The 23,527-nt window shown below is 40.4% G+C and overlaps 1 long non-coding RNA gene across 2 annotated transcripts; it reads right to left on the bottom strand.

Annotated features, from left to right (window-relative positions):
- Positions 1-21,029: 21,029 nt before the first annotated feature.
- On the bottom strand, positions 21,030-22,899 carry LOC127167110 (uncharacterized). Of its 2 annotated transcripts, none has more exons than XR_007827954.1 (5): positions 22,496-22,899; positions 21,866-21,936; positions 21,668-21,737; positions 21,392-21,526; positions 21,030-21,300 (listed from the first exon to the last, which is right to left on the bottom strand). It is a non-coding gene; the product is annotated as an uncharacterized LOC127167110 (long non-coding RNA). The 2 variants fall into 2 exon arrangements; XR_007827955.1 differs by having other exon boundaries at positions 21,030-21,296.
- Between the last annotated feature and the right edge of the window lie 628 nt (positions 22,900-23,527).

Below are 23,527 nucleotides of genomic sequence, written 5' to 3'. Positions count from 1 at the left end.
TGCCAATCAATACACCTTCATAAACACACACTTCACCTCACTCCAGTGTCCAGTCTCGTTTATACGAAGAGGACTCGCTACACTATTCCTACCTGGAAATATTTGCAATATTTTGTGCTTGTCTACACTGATGATATCCTCATTTACACACTTACCTATCTCAGATGGCAACACATGTATCCTGATTGACTGTTTCTTCAAATCCTGTCGACTTCTTCCCTTCAAGGGTCTCCCCACAGTGACACACATGCTGAATTCATGTTCAATATAATCTTCAGATACTATGGAATTCCTGAAGACACTGTCTCAGACCGTGGACCACAGTTCATATCAAGGGTATGGAAAGCCTTCCTCAAACCTCTAGGTGTGACCGTAAGCCTCTCCTCCTGATACCATCCCCAGTCTAACGGGCAGATGGAAAGGAAATTTCCAAGAGATCGGGTGCTTCTTACGAATCTTCTGCCATTGCCACCAGAACTCTTGGACCCAGTTCCTAGGCTGGGCCGAGTTAGCACAGAACTCTCTCCACCAACCTTCCACTGGACTCACTCCCTTCCAGTGCATACTTTGTTACCAGCCACCACTGTGCCCCTGGTTTGGGGAACCATCCGATGTTCTGTCGACTACTGGTTCAAGAGAGCAAGAGGGTCTGGGACACAGCCGCAAGTTGACAGCAGACCTTCGAAGATCAGAAACTCCTACATACAGAAGCAGAAGGCAGAAGGTCTGGCTGTCAACACGGGACATTAGGATGCGTCTGCCCTGCAAGAAGCTCAGTCCCAGATATGTTGGCCCCTTCACCATCATCAAACAGATCAATCCTGTCACCTACCAACTCCCTTCTCACTACAGAATTCACTCATCTTTCTATGTATCTCTACTCAAGCCTTATCATTCTCCCGTTTCTGTCTCTACAGAGCCTGGCCTGACAGAGGAAGCCCCTCCTCCACTAATCCAGGAGGATGGAGCCATCTACAAGGTCAACGAGATCTTGGACCCCCGGCACCGTGGTGATCTCTTAGAATACCCGGTGGACTGGGACCTGTAGAACGGTCTTGGGTTCCTAGGGATGACATCCTCGATCCCATGCTACTGGAAGCCTTCCACTCCACTCATCCCAACCATCCTGCTCTCCGAGGAAGAGGTAGACCACCACAACATCAGGTTCCTCAGCCCTCAGGAGCGGGCCGTGGAGGAGGGGGTACTGTCACAGATCAGCCAGGCTCACTCACCACAGCACACACCCTCACCAGAGTACTGATTGCTCACACCTGCACTGCCAATAAAGAAACCTTCATAAATGCACACCTCACCTCACTCCAGTGTCCAGTCTCATTCATACGAAGAGGACTCTCTATACTACTCCTACCTAGAAAAAAATACCTTCCTCGTGTACTTACCTCTTGTGCTCGTCCCAAGTCTCTACTGTGTCTCTCAAATTATTCAGTGAGGTGTGTCTTTTTTTCTGAATAAATGTTATAATAGTGATCAATAAGTATACTGTCATCTATTTGTGTACACATTTTTATTATAACTGATTAAAATCAGTACACAAAGTCAGATCAAACTATGGTAAATTTTTGTTTTGGCCCTCCTGTAAAGTTGGTGAAATGTCACTTACGCCCTTCTGGTTTTCACCCCTTCATATACATTATAATTTCCTACCAATTTTCATAATACTGTAAATATATAATCATACCTACACAGTAAACCCCCCCCAGTGTTAAACTAACACTCCAGTGTTTATAATTCTCACTCAGTGTGTTAAAAAAAAAGTTAGCTTGTTAACAGGAGGTGTTAACATGCCGGGCCGATTTACCCGCCTCAGAAGGCGCCGTAACGAAAGGTGGATGAAGCCGCTGAAGGAAGCCGCTACCCCTCGTGCCGCGGACCTCGGCGGGGAGCAAGTGCGGCCGCCGGACTCTGCCCCTTACGTGGACCCTTCCCTTCTGAACACTGCTCCTCCTTCACGGAACCCCTGCACGTCGAGGACACCAGATTCCCTATTTATTTTGGACACTTTTATTCCCCCTTTTTGGACACTTTTGTTTATTGTTTAATAAAAGCCTCTCCGAGGCCTCCGATTGCTCCCCGGGCGAGACTCCCTCCCTGCCCAAAAATAATAGAAAATGTAATGGATTTAATGGTTCTAATGGGAATTGTATTGGTTTTAATGGTAAGTATAACAGTGTCTGCTGGTATATGATGGATTCTATTGGTGGGTGGGATGGTAAATCCTATTGGAAAAGTGTCCAAAACACACTACAATAAGGAATTTTGTAATAGTTTCACTGGAAAAAGTTAATGGTTCATAATGCTATTTAATAGAAACCATTAGAATTTCTGTGATGGTTTGTATATTAGGCTTTTATTGTGTTGTTTTAGCAAGGTAAGCATAGCAAGCATCATAGGCAAGAAGGCTAACAAACCTAAGAGTTAACGTTATACCACTAATTAACGTAATGACATGAATACCTTAATCATACAGAGAGAACATTGTTGCATACCTTTATCTTTTGCCCGTTTCTCCTCATCTTCTTTTCTTTTTTTCCTAAATTGGGCACCTGACAGCTTTGGCCTTTTTCTCTCCGTCGCTGTGTTTACTTTGTAATCGACAATCAACAGATTTCCCATCCCCCAACGCTGTCACTCACGACCAGAAGTCAAGACTAAACCAATTCACCTCCACATCATAATCGTTTTTTATTACCTATTTTTATTAGCAATTTCACACAATTAAATAAATTTTTTATTTTTCAAAGTAATATTTTGAATGAAATGTGCGTTATTTGTAATAAAGTCAGGTGTCACTGACATAGTTTAGCCCACCTCCTTGTCCGCTTCATTTGGGAGAGGTGAACTGTACTCTGCGCCATACACACACACATACACCAGTCAGAGGAACATATGCTTTAATGAAACAATAGTCTGTCCATGTTTAGAAACGCTCCCATGTTTGCAAGCAAACACAGTGACAGCTAAACGTATTTACACTGGCATTTCTTTAAGCATTCTTTTGGACTGTGATAATTGTGCGCTATAGAGAAACAGACGTCATAGATTAAAACTCATTAGAACTCATGCTTGTGTAGTAAACAAACAATGTTTCACATAACACAAGTTATGTATTTATGCTAGCATTTTCTCTCACAAACATTTATAGTAATTTCCCACAAATACTTTTTTTCACTCTTTAAAGGAACACTCCACTTTTTTTGAAAATAGGCTCATTTTCCAACTCCCCTAGAGTTAAACAGTTGAGTTTTACAGTTTTTAAATCCATTCAGACGATCGCTGGTCTGGCGGTAGCACTTTTAGCATAGCTTAGCATAGATCGTTAGCATCTCGTTAAAAAATGACCAAAGAGTTTCTTTTGTAGTTACATTGTGTACTAAGGCTGACAGAAAATGAAAAGTTGTGATTTTCTAGATCGATATGGCTAGGAACTATGCACGTCCTGATTTTTCTGAGTTAGATGTGTTCCTGGGTCAACATATTTTGTTGACCCTGGAACAACATTTTAATCCAAAAATTTTTAACTTGACCACATCCCTACACCTAAACCTAACCTTACCCATGAGTAATCCCTAAAATCAGAGGAAATGATAGATGAATGACACTGATGTACAAGCACCAAACACTGATTGTAAGCCTAAATTTCACAAAAACTATAAACTGTTTTTTCAAATCTGATTGGTTAATCACAATGTTGTTCCAGGGTCAACAAAGATATTGATCCACACTGTAAAAAGTTTTCACCAGTTTCAACTTAAAAACCTAAGTTTAGCAGCTGACTTAACATGTTAAGTTAAATCAACTTAAAAGTACAAGTCATTTCAACTCACAGGTTTAATCAACTTAAAAGTATTTTATTGTAATGAGTTAAAATGACTTGTAGTTTTAAGTTGATTTAACTTAAAATTTTAAGGCAGCTGCTGAACTTGTTTTTAAGTTGAAACTGGTGAAAGCTTTTTACAGTGCAGGAACATGTCGTACTTGGTAAAATCAGGTTCTGCTAGAAACTATACTCTCATTCTGGCGTAATAATCAAGGAACTTTGCTGCCGTATCATGGGTACAGCAGGCACAATGATATTACGCTGCGTAATATCAAGTTCCTTGATTATTACGCCAGAATGAGTGTATAGTTCTTAGCCATATCGATCTAGAAAATCACAACTTTTCATTTTCCGTCAGTCTTACACGACGTAACTACAAAAGAGTCAAAATGGGAAAAAAAATCTAAACTGTTTGGTCATTTTTGAGCGAGATGCTAACGGTCTAATCAGATTCAATGATCTATGCTAAGCTATGCTAAAAGTGCTACCGTCAGAACGGGCGATTGGCTGAATGGATTCAAAAACGGTAAAACTCAGCTGTTTAACTCTAGGGGAGTTGGTAATTTAGCCTATTTTCAAAAAGAGTGGAGAATTCCTTTAAACCAGATTGTCCAGTTAAGTCACAACATGTCTTTTAGATTACCGTCAACACATACCAAGGAACTTGTCTGTTTGGCATCCTGTTCTCTGTTTAGAACTACACGCATTCACAGTTAATCTGTTCAATAGTTTAATAAATACCTGAATATTTGAGCAAATATCCTGATACTGAGCAAAGAGTATCACACCTTTTTTTGAATTGAGCTTCTCTGCTTATACATAATGTAAACCTGCTATTGTAAGGTTAATGCTGTAAAAGGTTTGGAGATTTAATATTAGTATTAGAGAGAGTACTGGTATTAGATATGAATAAGATAATATTAATATTAGATTGATGGGATAAGCAAATAAAAATGTCAAACAAACAAAAAAAGTACTTTTAATCCTGCTGCTAAAGTCCTAAATAATCAGGACAGTGGAAGTATGGAATTAAATTTGTGCCAACATTTGGAAAGTAAACAAAATCAAAACAGTACATTCAAAAATTTTTTCCTGAGGACTTTTTCCCCTCCTTTTTTTAGAGTGATTTTCTGATTTCTCATTAAATAAACTTTTCTTACATTTTTCGTACATTTTTTTTTTTGGTACTTTTTGTCTTGTAATTGTGGCCCTACATCTCAATGTGACTTTATTACATTTTAAACATTATTTCACATCATATATATAAGGAATAATGCACGGCTAGCTGTACATTAAACAATTTTAATGCACGACATGCCAAGAACCACCCGCGCTCAGACATGAGATGAAATAGTGCTGTAAAAGCACATTTATTTGAATGAATGAATTATAACATTTATTTGAATTAATTATCGATCTATCGATTTATCAAGAGAGAAAGACAAAGAGAGATGACAGAGAGACAGATGACAGTATATCCAAACTTCTATGTAGTGTCAGGTACAAGTCTTGTTTGAAATAAACTGTCTGTTTTTTTTTTTTTTAGAGAACTTGTTTATTGTACATTGTTTATTACAGCCGGCCTAGACAGGTGGCATGTCTAATAAGAACAGGTCGTGATTGTGATGTATTCACGTAACTTTCATTTACTTTCATCTAATTTGAAACCCCATGTGTTCAAAGTAACAGCGCTTCACTTGAATCTTCATGCTCCATCAGATCCGACAGGAAAATTGCTCTGTGAGCAGACTATGGAAAAGCATGTCTGTGGCCTGATTTTAAAATTGGCAGAAAACAGAGTGTTCCTGACATGCTCTTTCTTTACAGCACTATTCAACTTTTGTTTGGAGAATTTGCATAATGGTTACACTCAAAATCCACCAAGCGGCACGTTGGCTGCAGGCGTGGACATGACCAACCAGATTCTGTAATTGGTCCAGTGAGGATTCAACAGTGCGCAGAGCCTTCAAAGCCATCATGGGGACTGTGGGCACCAGCTGTACTGACCCATTTGGATGACAGTAGGCAGAAAGAAAGCACATTCTGGTAGAGCATTGTTAATGAGCTGTACATGGTGGGTTGCACAGGACAGCTGTGTGCCACTCTCCCCAGAGCTCCCTTAATGCTGCCTGCCGAAACACCCTATTCTAGTTTCCTAATAAGCAGTTGAAAATGGAGAATATAACTTGGTACTTGGTTGAAATAGTTCACCCCAAAATGAAAATTCAAAAGCTTTTCTTCTGTGGCACATAAAAGATTATTATTATTTATTTATTTATTTTATTTAATTTTATTTTATTTTTTTGAGAAATGTCAGTTTTTGGCATTGACCATACAAAGGAAGTCAATAGTAAACCAGACAGGAACAGAAAACAGAACACAGGCTCTACATAAAATTTGACTAAATTTGCCTCTCTGTACTCATATGATCTGCTTTTAAATGTAGATTTTTTCAGTTGCATTGTAAACATGCATGGATGAACTGAGTAACATCTGTGCTTCATATCATTTGAAATAAATATTTTAACAGACAGCATTAACAATGACAGCCATCAAGTACCTGTTGTTCATGTTCAAAATGGCAAGTGCAATAGGCGGAATCTGGTATCTGATGTATTTTCTCAGAATCCACTGCAAGGTAGTGGTAATTACTGTGTATTCAAAGGCAGTGTCTATTTACAGTTGAATAGAGGGGTGTTCCCTTTGTGTTTGTGTGTGTTTCCTTGGCAGGTTTTGTTCTTGGCAGGTCAGTTTTCACTACTTGTTCTTGTTATGTAAATGTTTGCCTGAAGAATGATAAATTCTTCATTCATATTAATATTAATATTTACATTTAATTATTTGGCAGATGCTTTTATCCAAAGCAGCTTACAGCTGCGGGAAAAAAACAAGTCGTTCATCATAAGATGGCAATAAACTACTGACAGCAGTAGGCAGTAGTGTTTTACTTAATTTCTCACTTTTTAGGCTATTCGAAATATTCCCAGTAATTAAACTGTAGGCCTAAGTTAATGCATTTTGCATCTTTATATAGCTATCATGTTAGTTAATCTATATCGGGTGATGGGCAAATTAACCTAAAAAAACGACTTTGTATTTAATGTGAATTTAAAGGAACACACCACTTTTTTTTTTTTTTTTTTTTTTTTAAATAGGCCCATTTTCTAACTCCCCTAGAGTTTAACAGTTGAGTTTTACCATTTTTGAATCCATTCTGCCAATCTCCGGGTCTGACGGTAGCATTTTAGCATAGCTTAGCATAGATCATTGAATCTGATTAGACTGTTAGCATCTCGCTAAAAAATGACCAGAGTTTAGATATTTTTCCTATTTAAAACTTGACTCTTCTGTAGTTACATTGTGTACTAAGACTATATAGGGCGATATGGCTACGGACTATACTCTCATTAATAATCAAGGAACTTTGCTGCCATACCATGGGTGCAGCAGACGCAATGATATTACGCAGCGTTTGAACGTAGTCAGACGCAGACCCGGAGATTGGCTGAATCTAATCGAAAACAATAAAACTCAACTGTTTAACACAAGGGGAGTTGGAAAATGAGCCTAGAGTGTTCCTTTACTTTAATTTACTAATTATACTAGTTTCATTGTACAGAACACAGCAAAGGACATTTAAATGATCAAAGAACATTATCATTTCATTATCAAGACTTCAGTCTCAAAAACTCTTGGATCTCTTACCTCTCTTACCTACATCGTATGCACTTCTGCACTTAGTTGTTTCTAAACGCACTCTGAACAAAACACAGCGTTTCAGCGATGACTCATCTGAATGCCTCTGATTGGCCATTCCATTCATAAACTCAGCAGAATTGTGTGTGATTGGCTATAATGGGCAGCCCTGTAAAAACGCATCTGTCTCTGTCTCAGTGCCAGTCAGCGAACACAGATTTGAATTTAGCAGCTGGATGCACTGAACTGAGCATTCTAATCATGCCGATGTGATTGTATAAAATCTAAACAAAATCAAAATTTTTTTTTGCCTTTTGGAATCGGCATTCAAAAACCGATTGGGTCTAAAATCTGAGGCTACCTCTGAATACACAAATACATACAATACAGAACAAAGAAACTTTAAGAGGAAGTAAAACATTCTGTGTTCATAGGTTTACTGAGTATGCAGGAACTGTGATGGTGGGGGAAAAAGACAATCTAAAGTCAGGTTGATTTAGATCATAGACTGCTATTGCACTGGGCCAGTGCACATACATAAATACATCCATCATTTCAAGTTGTCATGACAACAGCCTAGTTCCAACTTCTATGAGGAATGGCGCACTGGCACTTTCAGTTTTAAACAAAACAAAGCACTCCGGCTTTGACAGACTCTGTATCACATTAAATATGCCAATGCTTCCCTAAGATCCTAGACAGCAGCCCTGAAAATAGCAGGTCACAGACAAAGACGGTAAATGTTTCATTGTAAACTAAAGTGTAAGTGTAAGTGTAAAGTGTAAAAGTGTAAAAAATGTGTGTGTGTGTGTGTGTGTGTGTGTGTGTGTGTTTTATTGTAACAAAAGCACTACTGAATTCTGGGCTCTCTGCCAACATCTGTGGTTGGCAGTTGTAACTGAAGAAGACAGTTAAAAGAACCAATCACATTTTAGAACAGAAGTCACGCTATAACAGTTAAAAGAGCTGAATACCTATTTGCTCGTTTTTAAATGCAGGAAAATGATCTGGGTTTTATTTTAATTAAAAATCACAATTTATCATAACATTGTTTTCAAATTATATTTTTTTATTATAAAACAATTGCGGTCCTGGATTATGATTTGTTGAGCCATGTTCAAAGCCATTATAATTTTCTCTAGAAACATAGACTAAACCTGTTCCTGTGGGCCATTATCCTGCAGAGTTTAGCTCCAATCACAACACACCTGAACCAGCTAATCAAGGTCAAAAGATTCATTAGAAACCTCCAGGCAAACATGTTGGAGCTGGTTGGATCTAAACTCTGCAGGATACTGGCCCTCCAGGAACAGGATTGGACTCCTCTGACCTATTACATGATTACATCAATATTACTACACCACTGCGTCTGTTTGTTGCTTGCCAAACATTCTGCTATCATTATTACTGTGCCAAAGAAAATGTCATATTTTGTTGTGAATTTTGACTTATTGGGTGGGCTAAGCACATGCCAACCAATTTATAAAAGCAATGGGGCATTGTTAGGCACACTGTCACACTTAGGTAGTAGTAATGGCTGCAAACAAGCACAATGATGAAGATGAGCAAGAATACCACAACAAATATAATCTTTATTTACCAAAACTACACCACAAGAGAGTGGATAACCACACAGTAAGCCAAAATAAATGTGAACAAGAAAGAAAAAAACAGGCTGCAAACAAAGGAACCTAGATGAGAAATAGTCAAGGAAACAGGAACTACACACAGATGAAAGCACAGGACATAAAGAAAACACAAACTTAACGTAATGGAGAAATGGAGCAGAACTGTTTTAAATTCATTGTAAACCATGGTATAACATGGCTTATTGCTTTATCTGACATTCCTGAGATTTCAGTTAGATTTAGAAACTGTACTTGCTTGACTGGAAAAACTGCCTGGGGGAGGGGATGGCCATTGGTTGACTGACATTCTGTCAGAGTGTTATGGTGTTGTTCTGCTCTTCGTTTCCCCAGGTTTTGGTTCTTTGTTCTTGTTTTTGATATTAAACTGTCTGCATTTAGATCCACATTCCCTGCCTGTTTCATCCTCCAGCACATAACAGAACAACTGACCTACTGTTATGGACCTAGCAGGTATGTGGCTCGTTGTCCTGTGCCACCTAATGAGCCACTTAAATCCCAACTTTCCTGTGCTGGTCCTCGAGGCACATTTTGTATGTGGTGCAAGCTACCTTTCCTCGCATCTTAGCTCAACCCCCCTTAGGACATGAGGGACGGATGCAAGGAAAGGAAATGAGGACGAGGGAATCAAAGGATAAACATTGGAATATTCTTGACCACTCAAGTGTAACTTAAAAGCATTATCAGCTGCACTAAAGGGATCTGCCCTTCTGTTGTTAAAGTTCGCTATTTAAGGCATTCATAGTAAATATTAATAAAGCAAGATGCCCTTTTTAAATATATGACATGTATGGTTTATGTAAAATGCAATGGTAAAATATAAATGTAAATTATTACGACAGATGAGAAGGGGGAGGAGAATTTATGTGTGTCAGTATTTTCACTAAAAAAGACTTCTGCATAGGATACGCCTATCAGTGTATCCTCTCTCATGACTCCTCAGGAAGCATCCTCGATCCTCACCTCCTTGCAGTGCAATTAGAGAATTGAGATGTCCTACAAGATGGCTGAGCTTGATTGATTATTGGGTCACAGGATGGAGGATGGAGGAGGGAGGCAGGAGGCAACAAGGAGGGATATTGAGAAGCACCCACTGAATCTCTTCACAAGATCGCTGCCAGTCCAGAGTCCCTTCGCAAGATGGCTGCCAACCCAGAGTCTCCTCACAAGATGGCCACCAGTCCTGAGCCTCTTCAAAAGATGGCCACCATGCCACAGTCTCCTGCTGCCATGGATGTCATGCCACAGTCTTCAGCCATCACGGATGCCACTACAGTGTTCCCAGTCATCATGCACGTCGAATTTGAAAACACTCAGGCATTCCAAAGACATTCAGTGCTGATCTCCAGTTTGGCAGATCCTCTGCTGATTTCAGCCAGAGCAGCTACTGTTCCAAGTGCCTCAACACTTGTCGTCACAGAGACCGTTACCCTTTCCTCAGTGCTCCCTGTAATGGCGGTTGCCATCCTGTGTGTTTGGGCTACTCACTGCTCTGATGCTCCTCCTGTGCTTGTTCCAGTCCACAACTCCTCCCAATTTGTTGGTGTTCACTCCAGCTCCACCTGAGGTGGCAGCTTCTGCTGCAGAGGCGGTGACACTACCTTCTGAACTCTTTGACCTCTTCATCTGCCCTGTCCTGGTCAAGGAGGCTGTCTCCGAGCTCTTTGCCTGTTCTGTCACGGCCAAGGAGGCCATTTATGAACTCTCTGCCTGTCCTGTTACAGTCAAGGGGACAGTCTGTGAACTCTTTAACTTTTCTGTCACAACTATGAAGGCCATCTATGAACTCTCTGCCTGCCTTGTTAAGGCTAAAGTGGCCGTTGTTAGCCTCTCTGTAGTCTCTATTCCAGTTCTACCTGATCCGCCTTGGTGGTCACCTGCCTTGTTAGCTCCACGTTGGTGGATTTCTGCTCTGCCGTGGGGATCTTTGCTCCTGTCTTCTCTGCTGTGGTGGTCATCTGCTGCTGTCTGGGAATCTTCGGACCCGTCTGCTCTGCTGTGGTGGTCCTCTGCTCCGCCCTGGTGGTCTTTAGCTCCTCTTGCTCTGCCCTGGTGGTCTCCAGCTCTAGCGTGGATCCCTGTTCCGTCAGCTCCGTCTTGGCTTCTTGCTCCGCCGGCCCTGTCTCAGTCTCCAGGCCCTCCTCCCACCCATTGACCTGATCCACCATCCCTCCCCCTGTTCCACCTCCGCTTCACCACCCTCCTGGACATTTTTGAAATGTTTGAAATCTGCTTCTTAGATGGGGTGCTGTGTGACATTTTCCTAGTGTGTGTTTTGCCCCTGTGAGCTGTGTGCCTTGTTTGTCTCCATAGCTACCTTCATTAGTTGCCATAAACACTCATTGGACCACACCCACTCCTTGTTAGTTTCCATAGTATCCTATTGGTTCCCTTTGTTCTCCTGTGTATAAATAGCCCTCTTGTTTAACTTGTGCTTTGTCAGTTTAATGTTATGGTGTTGTTTCTGTCCTTCTCTGGTATTTTGGCTCTTTGTTTGTTCTTGTTTTTGATATTAAACTGCCTGCAGTTAGATCCACTTTCCCTGTTCAGATGAAGGAACACACTCATCTCAAACATACAATAGTATGTCGGTTGATATTCCACTCATGCTGTCACGCCTTTGGATTATCATGTGTGTTTTGTTTTGAATTCCACATTCATGTCTCATGTGCTCCTTGTCCTTGTTTCCCTCTTTTTCTTTTTTCCTATATTTGGTAGTTCCTGTTTCCTGTTTTATTAAGTTCCATTTGTTTCAGCTGTGTTCTATTAATTATCCTTGTTTAGTCCTTATTACTTAAGCCCTGTGTTTCCTAGTGTCTAGCGACTGATCTCATTCGTCATATCCCTTTATTTCCCCATGGTTCTTTGGTTTCATTATAAAGTTTATTTTGTTGAAGTCATCTCCTCGTCTCAACATACCTGGCCAATGGCTCCGACCACCCACCCCCTCCTGTGCTTCCCAATAGGGCTCTGGCCATAGTGGCCAGACAGAGGGTCACACCTTTGGACTGTTTTGTTTTGAATTCCACGTGTCCTCTTTGTCCTCGTTTTCCCTCGTGTTTCTTTATGCCCATATTTGATAGTTCTATTAATTATCCTCATTTAGTCCTTACTACTTGTACCTTAATAGTACCTTATTACTATCCTGTATTTCCTAGTGTCTAGCATCTGGTCTCATTCGTCATATCCCTTTGTTTCCCCACGGTTGTTTGTATCCCCTTGGTTTCATTATTAAAAGTCTATTTTGTTGAGGTCATGTCGTGTCCTTGTTTCCCTCCTACGCACTTGACAAATGCATTCAAATGCCTACAATTCTTTCTACAATAAGAGGAGTTTCTTGTCATTGTTTTCCGCCTCTTTAAAGACTTTTAAAAAGGTAGGTAATTGTTTGTATATGCAAGTAAACCTATGAATCTAATCTAAGTGCTTTATAAAAAACGAGAAAAACAGTAGTCAAGGATTAATTTTGATGACATAAATATAGATTTGGATTTAAAAGAAGCAGTTGGCTGGGGAAATTAGAAGGGAAAGGACTCCTCTTTGCCAAACCTATTCTGATTAAACTGTTTCCCAACACTGTGTAAAAGGTATAAGCTGTATTTCCTACAATCACAGAAGGATAAGAAAACGTCTCGGGTTACTTGACTGTAACCCTGTTCCCTTAAAAAGCGAGAACAAGATGCTGCGTATCAATACACTAATGAGAACAATCTTTGTTCGACCGGTTGTGAAGCATGTGTGTCAAACACGCCATGAATTGGCCTAAATAACCTCGGCAGGTGACGTCATTTGATTACATGCACCTGAGGGTTATAAATAGGCGTGAGACGTACAAATCTTCAAGTTACAGCTTTGTCTGAAGAGACGTCCAGGCACGCCTACAGTGCGGCATTGAGACGCAGCATCTCGTTCCCGCTTTTTAAGGGAACAGGGTTACAGTCAAGTAACCCGAGACGTTCCCTACCAAAAGCTACACTCGATGCTGCGTATCAATACGCTAATGGGAACGAGAATACCAACGCCGCCGCACTGGAAGTGTCTGGACCCGTCAAGGTTGTGTAGTGTGTGCACTCAAACATCGAAGAGGTCTCAGACATGACTCTTGGATGTTGGCTCAAGGACATGAGAGCCCGGAGCATCATGGACATCCAAATTATAGAGTCTGCGAAATGTGTGCGGAGAGGCCTGCCGCACCACACACTTGCTGCAAGGGGACACTGTCAGAGCCTTAATATAGAATGCAACCCACCTGGTTGAATGGGCCCAACTCCTAGAGGGGAAGCTTGACCGTGCTCCTCGCAGGCTAGGGCAACAACATCCCTCACCCAGTGTGACATTGTTAGTCTAATGGCAGCCATAGCATATGAAAAGCTGCTCTGATTTACACCACTAGCTAGTGCGGTGGATGTAAATCTGAAAAGCATGTACTGGACACAGTAGGTGAAGTCCTTCTTGCTCCGGTGTCGTGAATGGTGGAGGGCAGAAGGCTTCAAGAATGGCTGGATAAAAGGGTGAGGATGCAAAATAGCTTTGACCAGCCCAGGGGCGAAGCCTAAGCAGGATGACAAGACTGACAGAGCCTGCAAATGCCCATTTCTCCTCAGAGAAGTAATAGTCATGAGAAAAACCATTTTCAGAGTCAGAAACCTGACAGGCACTGACTCTAGTGGTTCAAAATAGGGTCTCAACTAGACCCTTAGAGCACCAAGGCTAAAGTCCCATGACAGAACTGCCGCTCTGATGAGCGACCTCAACCGCTGAGCTCCACGATTGAAGTAGGCAACTAGAAGGTGCTTTCCCACAGAAACCCCATCAATCAGAGCTTGGCAGACTGAACCGGCAGCCACATAGACTCTGAAAGTACCAGAACATGTACCTGAGGACAGTTTTTTTCTTGCAGGAACTCCAGCACGGAAACACTCTGGCAGTGAACTGGGTCTGCATGGTGTGCCAAACACCAGTGTTCGAAAAAGCACCATCTGAGGGCATAACTTCTTCTAGTGGAGGGAGTCCTAGCAATCAGAATAGTCTGTAGTGTATCTGCTGGAAACCCAGCATCCCTTGTGGTCCCCCTCAGGGGCCAGAGATGAAGGTTCCAGAGCTCAGGCCGGGGATGATATACTGTCCCCTTTGCCTGAGATAAGACAACTCTCCCGACCGGAATCGCCGCAGCGAGCCGTCAAGGAGGGATATTAAATCTGGGAACCACACTCTTGTTGGCCAACAACGTGCTATAAATAAGTAGCAAAACCTTTGTTGACAACCATGGCCAGGACTCCTGGAAGCAGAATGATCAGGAGAATTTGTAACGACACAGCTTTGACCACATATAGGTCCTTGCGTCCAGGACCAGGGGAGCTGGAGAAGTCAGACAGTGGACATTGTGCTGTTTTCTGTGAAGCAAAGAGACCCATCTCTGCTTCATAAATTCTTCCAATGTGTCACAGCTTATCTGGACAGTGAGTCTGCTCCCACATTCATATGCCCCAGAATGTAAATCACCTTGATGGACAGTAACTTGTCCTGTTTCCCAAGCAGAACCTGCTGTGCTAGCCTGTTCCAGCAGCACAGAAGCAGTCTGCCCTGGTGACTTAAGTGGCTACCACAGTATAGTCCCCCCACACTAAGACATGGTAGCCCCTCCTGGAGGATGTATTTCAGGGCCTGAAATACAGCCATCATTCCGAGGCAATTGATGTGCCAATTGAGAAGATGACCTCTCCAGATCCCTTGGGCTGGACGGTCATCCAAGACCGCGCCCCAGCCCGTGAGGGAAGCGTCTGTCGTTAGCATCTTGCGACGACAACACGTGCCTAGAGTGGGACCCAAAGTCAAAAACCAGGGTCTGAACCACATAGAAAGGGTACGAAGCCCTTAGCGCGTAACCCTTGTATGCCTCTGGGGATTGGCCCTTAGATTAAATCCCCTGGCTCTGAGCCACAACTGCAGCGGTCTCACATGCATGGCATCCAAAAGGTTTACGTGGATGCAGTCACCATGAGACCTAAAACTTTCTGAAAGTATGTAGAGTAGCTTTCTGGCCTAGCCTGAAATTCCTCAGGGTGTTTAGAATGGATTCGACACATGTAGGAGACAGCTGTGCCCACAGTAGGATCGAATCCGTACAACCCCTAAATACATTGTTCCCTGGGCAATAGAGAAACATTTTTCTTGGTGTTGCGTCTCCATCCCAGAAAGTCAAGATGAGCGAGGATGACATCCCAATGTCAAAGCGGACGCTCTTAAGACTGGGCCAAATCAGCCAGTCGTCGATGCAAAAGCTGCATCCATGCATTTTGCATATGTGTGGGGTGATGAGGCTAGGCCGAATGGAAGAACCCGATACTGGTAAGCTTTACCCCCAAAGCGAACCTCAAGAACTTCCTGCATTGTGGCAAAATTTATGAAATGGAAAGTATGAGCCCTTGAGATCATTTGTCAATAACCAATCCCCTGATTGGATCGAAGAAAACAATCACTGATTGTCAGCATTCTGAACTTGTATGTTCTTAGAAAGCGGTTCAGCCCGCAAAGATCTAAAGTGGACGCAACCCCCCGTCATTTCTGAGAACCAGAAATATTAGCAGTGGTAGCTCGACTCTGTGTAGGAGGGGAGATTTTTTACGACCTCCTTGTTCAGCAGAGCTTATAATTGCAGTAACAACAAAAATGCTTGTTCTGGTTTCACGGTAGTGGAGACCACACCATTGAAATGCAGAGAACGATATGCAACTCGTATGCTGTAGCCCCTTTGTACAGCGCTGCTGAATTTTCTAAAAGGGACACTGTTTGTGACACTTTGTTTTGCCGGGGGTAATGTTAAATGTCTGGTGTCCTGAAACACGGCAGGACACAGCCAAACATGTAACATTTTACTGGAGATTGCTGACCCCCGAAACACCAGTGGTGGCGGAAGTTGAACAGTGATCCCCTAAGGATGCCGGGAAGGTGCTCTTACTCCCCGTTGGAGTTTACCACGGACCTCCCCCGAGGGGACACACCCATTGTCTTGGTGTCCATTTCCCCAGTCTTTACGAGGGAGCGTAAGACTCGCACACTGTCTCTTTATGCTTCTCGCCTCAGGGGAGCTGGACCCTGTTGGGACTGGGTGGCCGACAGCCCCGACACTAGAGCACGGTAGGGGAAAAACTTAAAAGCTTCTTCAAGCCTCTTTGCCTCCCTGCGCTCAGATCTTTATGAATGTCAGTCTGACATGCCTGCAAAACCGCTGTGGCGTGCAAGGCAGCACCAGCATGATTTGTTGCATGAAACGCTTCTCCTGTCAGTGTAGATGTAGCTCTACATAGCTTGGTAGGGAGCGTTTACTTTCGACTGATGATACGCTCCCAGAGGAGAGGTAGCCCACTAGCGTCTCCTCCACCTGGGGTATCATCATATAGCTCTGTGCCTTGAATCCACAATAACTGAATAATTCAAAATTGAGGACACAGAAAAACACAGGACAAATATGGCTTACTCCATGAGATCTCTCATCACGAAGGTAACCAAAGAAAGGGAGAGACCATCCCCCTGACCACCTGACAGAAAACTGTCATCTAGTTTGGAGTGTCTGGGGGTCTCTTGTTCCTATGGCCAAACCATCTTAAATCTGGTGCATGAGTCATCACCTCGAGTAACTCCTCATTCGCAAATATAATCGCGGGAGGAGCGCTCGAAGGCGGCGCTCTGAATTCCAATTCAACAAAAGCAAGAGTTGCAGCGTTCGCTGCCCGATCCAAAGAAATGCCGTGGCATGCTTTAGAAGCGGGCGCGAAAATCTCCCGATCTGGCGAGAGAACGAGAGGAAGGGGAGGACCCGCCTCTCGAGCCTCGAACAGATCAAAGTGCGTTCTTAACGAGGGCGCAACGGCTCGTGCTTCGTAAGGAAAACGAGCCGAACGTGAATCGCCCTTGAACGCAGGAGCCGCATGCTCTTACCCATACATAACACTTAAAAAAAATACTCATGCGAGTCATCTGCAGAGATGAGCCGTAACACGGAGGCACGCATCTCTCACAGATTAACTCGCTATGATGAGTAAGCTTTAACTTTTACTTTCACTTTCATGTATACTGCTTTAGCGTGACACACACACACACACACACACACACAGTCTGGTTTATTATCCTTGTGGGGACTCTCCATAGGTGCAACGGTTTTTATACTCTCCACACTGTATTTTCTATCCCCTTACCCTAACCCTACCCCTAAACCTAACCCTTACAGAAAACTTTATGCATTTTTACTTTCTCAAAATTCTCAAAACCTCAATTTAGGTCCCCAAGGTGACACTAATCCCCATGAGTCTGTGTGTATTCAGGTTTAGGTCCCCACAAGGATATAAAAACAAGTCCACACACACACACACAATGCGGTCTCTGAAGACAAAGAAACCTGAAGATTTGTACGTCTCACGCCTATTTATAACCCTCAGGTGCATGTATGGCCTCACCTGCCGAGGTTATTTAGGCCAATTCTAGGCTTGTCTGACACACATGCTTCACAACCGGTCGAACAAAGATTGTTCTTATTAGCGTATTGATACGCAGCATCAAGTGTAGCTTTTGGTAGGGAACTGCATATGTCAATATTATGTCAATAGTTATTTTAAAGTTTATTTTACAAAGCCCTGATGCAGATTTGCTGATAAACCAAGCAGAGAGTGTCAGACAGATCTTTGTCATTTATGATTTTGTTGATACTCATTTCATTTGATTGGCAAAAGTCTTATAGTATCGTATTATTCTAACTTAGTTTATTGATAAAATGTAAGGATTTGACATAAAAGATGATGCATACATTTAATAAATTTAATAAGTTCAGAGTGATTTACTTGATTCACATGTCAAACATGTCAAGGCTTCATTTTTGTCAGAGGTTTCTGTCAGTAGAAATTAACTGCTGTGAATTTATATACACTTATTTCCTTTTTACTTTATTCATCGAAGGCCACATAACCTTAAAATTGGATTTCTAAGAATAACATTTGTTTCTTAAGGAGATTTTTTTTTTTTAAAACATTCATAGTTGCATAGCTTGTTTTATTTAGTTATAAGCTGTTTGAGAAGTTGTGGGCTATGCTGCATTGCTATCAACACCAGATGAAATTCAATAAAACCATTAAACTATCTTCCATTTATCCAGGTAATAGGAGTGTGCAATATAGCTGTTATCTATAGCAATCTTAGAATGATTTGTATTTGTTTTCAGGTAAAATCAAGAAATGGACGGGCTTTTAGCAAAATGCTCCTTTATAGTGTACAGAGTTTATAGATACTGAATGACTTTTTTTTTAAGGTAAATGTAATGTTACTTTACATTCTTTATGAGCTGTTTTATTGATATCTACAGCTGAAACAGATTACACAGTACATTTCAGTAAATTGTATTTTAGTCATGTTTATTTTGTGGTACAACTAGTAGTGAAGAAGAGACAATTGGTTCTTATGTCACTTAAACTGAGCACTACAGCAATCTGTGATACCACATTAAAATCAGAAAGGCATATATTTTTAGTATATGATAATATATAATATAATTTACATTCGGTACATGATTGCATACATTGTAAAAAATGATTTGTCGACACAACTTGACTTAGTCAAGTCATTTTGTTGCACTGACTTAGTTAAATTTAGCAAACATTAGGTGTTAAGTTCACTCAACTTATATGTAGTTGTTGAAATAACTTGAAGTAAATTGAGCCAACGAACTGTATCAATTAAAGAGCATGTTGTAGCCAATTAGAACTCATTCATGGCTCCCATCATGCATTGTGGCAGTTATGAGCTGAATTGTCTTTGTAATTTCTTTTATTCTTACTATTTTCTTTTGTTTTTGTTGTTTTTATGTGACTTTTTAGTAGCTTGTTTTGTGATGTTTTGTGATGATCTGTGTGTGTCAAGAGCCCAACTAAAGCAAATACTGACCACTATAATGGTTGGTTTAAAAATTGTGTGATTCTGCTTGTTAACATCAGGTGTCTTCAATAATGGTCAGTTATCACTTAATTAATCACTAATTATCTGCGTCTGTCTCAACTTTGTTAAAAAAGTATGTCATCATGACATAGAGTATCTGGCACATGTGCATTACACAGCAAGTTGACAGAACCTATGTTTCGTTGTTATATGAACATGTTATTTTAAGTTTTCAATTTCTATTTAAGTTGGGGTTGTTCCAACTCGTCCTATTGTGTAGTGAGACACTGCAAGTTGACAGGACATGATTTAACTTGTCCACCTGACTAAAATTCTGAATCATTTTTTAGTGTACTGTTTTATACTGTACTACAAATTTGATGCAAATAAATGTGACTTGCACTAAGTAGGCCCTAGTATAAATAGCATCTAACCAATATTATTGTAAAGAAAATACTGCTATTTTTACATAGTGTAAATAGAATACAGTATGTCGTTATTTGCACACTGTAAATAGCAGCTATCACTTACACTTCATCTATCACTTTACACTTATAGCACTAAGCTTATTCTATTGAATATTACATTGTTCAGTTTGCAGCAGGAATGACCAAAAATGGCAAGTTTAACAAATCACAACAGAAAATCAAAACACTGCCTCAAACTCACTTAGAAGAAAGGCAGAGTGAAAAAAACAGTTTAGTGTCTAGTATGCAGTGTTTAGTGACAGAGGAACACCGGGAAAAGATGCTGGAGATCTGGCCTCAGGTAAGTGAGCAACATTAGGTATGAGTCATTCCACAAGGAAGACCAGACAGTGGCTGCGTTCAAAACCGCATACTTAATGAGTAGGTACTTAATTTCAATAAGTACTTACTTAACAAGCGCTAAAAGAGTACGTACTTTACAGCCAAATCTCGTCGAGTATGAATGTAATTCAGACGTCATCCGCCATGTTTACGTTATCATGTGATCTACGAGCTCATTAAGCTCAACAATTTAAAAGATACGAGCAGCAGGTTTGATCTATCTGTAAATATTTTGATGTTGATAATTTGCTAATTTTGTGGTCTTGTTAAAGAAACAATTTTACATTTTATTGTGATTGTAGTATAACCATTTTTTTTTTTTTATTTTATAAGAAAACTTTTAAGATGAAATCGTTCTCTTTAATATGTAGTTAATTTCTTCATTTTATGTGAATTTAACTGTCGTTTAATCCACGAGGCTTCTAAAAAAGCACCGTGGTGAATTATTTAGATATTTAACCTTGTTGTTATGTTGTTGTTGTTGTTTTCTGTGTAATCTCATACCATGATGCATTATGTTTGTTTGTTTTTTTTTTGTTTTGTTTTTGTCATTACAGTTGTCCATTGTTAGGTACAACCATATTTTCAGATCTTCTATGTAATTATAAGCAATAATAACAATAATAATGAAAAGAGTGACAGGTGCACTAACACCTCATAGCATCAGTAACTCAACAACCCGACCTACCAAGTACAGTTAAAATACACCTCCACGTTTGCATTGTCTGCACACAGGAGACATCAGGCAGCTGCTGGAACATCTCGCATTTGGAGACTGTTGCTTTTACATTTGAAAAATGTAAGTATTACTACTTAAAATTTAACATAAAAACCATAATGAACTGCATTGCTAGCCCACCCCAACATTTACACATAATAATAAAGATACATGCTAACTAATAATTAATTATATAACCTTTTTTTGACACAGCTATGCATGAATATACACTCGACAAATGCAGCTGATTTGAATCCATCAATTTTCAGTTAAGCAATGAATTAATGCATTAGTTAACAAAATATGTATATTTTATTTATTGAAAACAATAGGAAACATGAATAAATGAGTGAAAGAAGGAATAAAAGCATCATAATAAATACACAAATATACAAGTAAACAACAGATGAAACAGAGCTTTATTCAAACTTATTGCTCTAACAATCATGTATTTACAGTTGGTGAACCCCACATCCTATTGCCATCTCAATGCAGCTGTGCCAATTCTTCTGCTGTGCTGTGCTTCACAGTCTCACTCTTCTCAATATGGATGTTGTTGAGCCAGAGGATGAGAAAGACCATGAAGACACACCACTGAACCCCACAACCTTGAGGCGAGACTGGGAGAACATGTGCGGGACAATCTGGCCATCACCGTGTCTGCTCGACTACCTGTGAAACATTTAAACAGACCAAAACATTTTACAATCCATGTTGTCAGCATTCCATTTCTTGACAAATTTCATTTCATGTTTACACTTACATGAAGAGGCCACAGAAAAATCTGGCCCAGATGAGGCAGTAAGGGCAGGTGGAGTGATGGAGGGTCTCATCCATGGCACCGGACCATTTCCAGGATGCTGCTGTGGATTTCTCCTTTCTCACTGCTCACACCAGTCTGCAGACATTTCAGATCATACAAAGAAGCACAAATATAATACAAAAGCATTCATTTTAACTTTTTTTCCCCTTTATTTTTACAATCATTTTAAAAATTTTGATTTCTGTAAATTTTGATTAAGTAACAAAATGATCTTACTTTATATTTTTGTTTCAGGTCTTCCTTTCTTCCCACAAACGCTGCCAACACCTGTTCCACCACAAAAGGTCTGCAGAAAATGCACAGAATCACAAATCAAAAGTGCTGTAATAACTCTGTTTGATGTTACAATAAATAAAATAAAGTACAACTTAAGATTTAAAAAATGTTTTATTAATTTATTTAATGTATACTCACTGAAAGCCTTTGGCAGCATTCCTTCATCAGTCACTCTTCACCGGATAAACACACGTGTGTCTCATCTGTCCCTGTAACATCCAGACATGATTCAGTTCCCTCTGTGCTTCAATTCTGCATTTACATGTTGAGGTAGTTGCTGATTTGTTAACTGGCTTTTTATCCAACACAAATGCTCCTTAATTTATCAACAGTAATGGACAAATGAAACAGATGAACTCATGTTTAGTTATGTACACGTGTTTATTTACACTATTTACATTCAACTAAAGCAGTGTTGACAGCAGTGAATTCTACATAATAAGCACACATAACGTACACCACTCACACAGATGTCTGTTTCATGCTGTGATGTGCTAATCTGCAATTCTCTTACAAAACTTTACTGTCAGTTGTTAAATAAATATTTAGTAATCAAAGATGTATATGGCTTATGTAAATCCACTTTGTTGACGTACGTGTGCTTACTGGAGCTCTACTGTTTGCTATACACAATTAAACGTGTTTTTACAGCAACATTACAATACACTATAACGTTACTGTCTAGTCTTTGCACCTAAATATACAGTTTAGTAAGTCAGCAAATACGATTTTAACACAAGGAACCGTGTGTTGGTTTGTAATACTCACATTTGTAAACACCTTCGTCGCGGTTCTCAATCACGTTCGATTATGACGTATTGCTCTCCTGTGGATTCCTGGGATTGAAAAGTATCCATCGATGAACACTCCAGAATCTGGTCTGAAGCAGTAGGACATCCGGGGATTCCTCGCCTACTCTGTTAGGATTCGAACGTACTTCTTTCTTCACGTACTCTTTTTTCCTACTATATAGTAGGTAAGTAGGCATATTAGAACGCAAATTAAGTATACGTACGTCCAAATCTCGCGAGAATGAGTGCACTCGCCTACTAATTCTCGCCTACTCTTTTATGAATATGAAAGATTCAAACATACTTATTCGCTCGCCTACTGCTTTTTGCCTACTATATAGTAGGGAAGTATGCGGTTCCGAACGCAGCCAGTGTGACTGTGTGAACTGTTTTCTTATAGTGCTATGTAAATAAAGAGTGAATGACTGTCAGGTGAACTCTGGTAATCACTGATTGGTGGATGAGCCTGGTGTTTCCGTGACAATAATACTCTCTTTCTCTCTCTCTCTCTCTCTCTCTCTCTCTCTCTCTCTCTCTCTCTCTCTCTATTTCAAAAGTTGTGAAAACACTGTCATGGCATTTTTACTTTGTTATTTGAGCAATGGAAAAAAACAAACAAACAAACAAACAAACAACAACAACAAAAAAACTGTTTAGTGTTTTCTGCTAAAGGTTAATTCCTAATTCTGAAAATAGAAACATGATATGACTACATTTTCTTTTCACTGATTTTGTTGTGCTTATTATTGTTTCCATTAAAGAAAAACAAAGCTTTTTGGCCTATTTAAGGCCTATTCACCAAAAAAAAAAAAAAAGATAAATAATCATGCTTGCATGTCTGTCAGGATTCACAGGCTTGAACAAGGATGGAAGTACAGAGTAATGACTTTTTTAGTGAAGTCTATTTACCTATTTATTAACACAGAAAAAACAGACAGTAAATAGACAGAAGCGGTGGTGGAAAAGGAGTAATGAGCAGTCAAATGACAGTGAACAATCACACACATGG

This window comes from Labeo rohita, chromosome 6 (genome assembly GCF_022985175.1).
Source record: "Labeo rohita strain BAU-BD-2019 chromosome 6, IGBB_LRoh.1.0, whole genome shotgun sequence".
NCBI lineage: Eukaryota > Metazoa > Chordata > Actinopteri > Cypriniformes > Cyprinidae > Labeo > Labeo rohita.
Note: the sequence above shows the minus strand (reverse complement) of the source record. Positions and strands in the feature narration are given on the sequence as shown.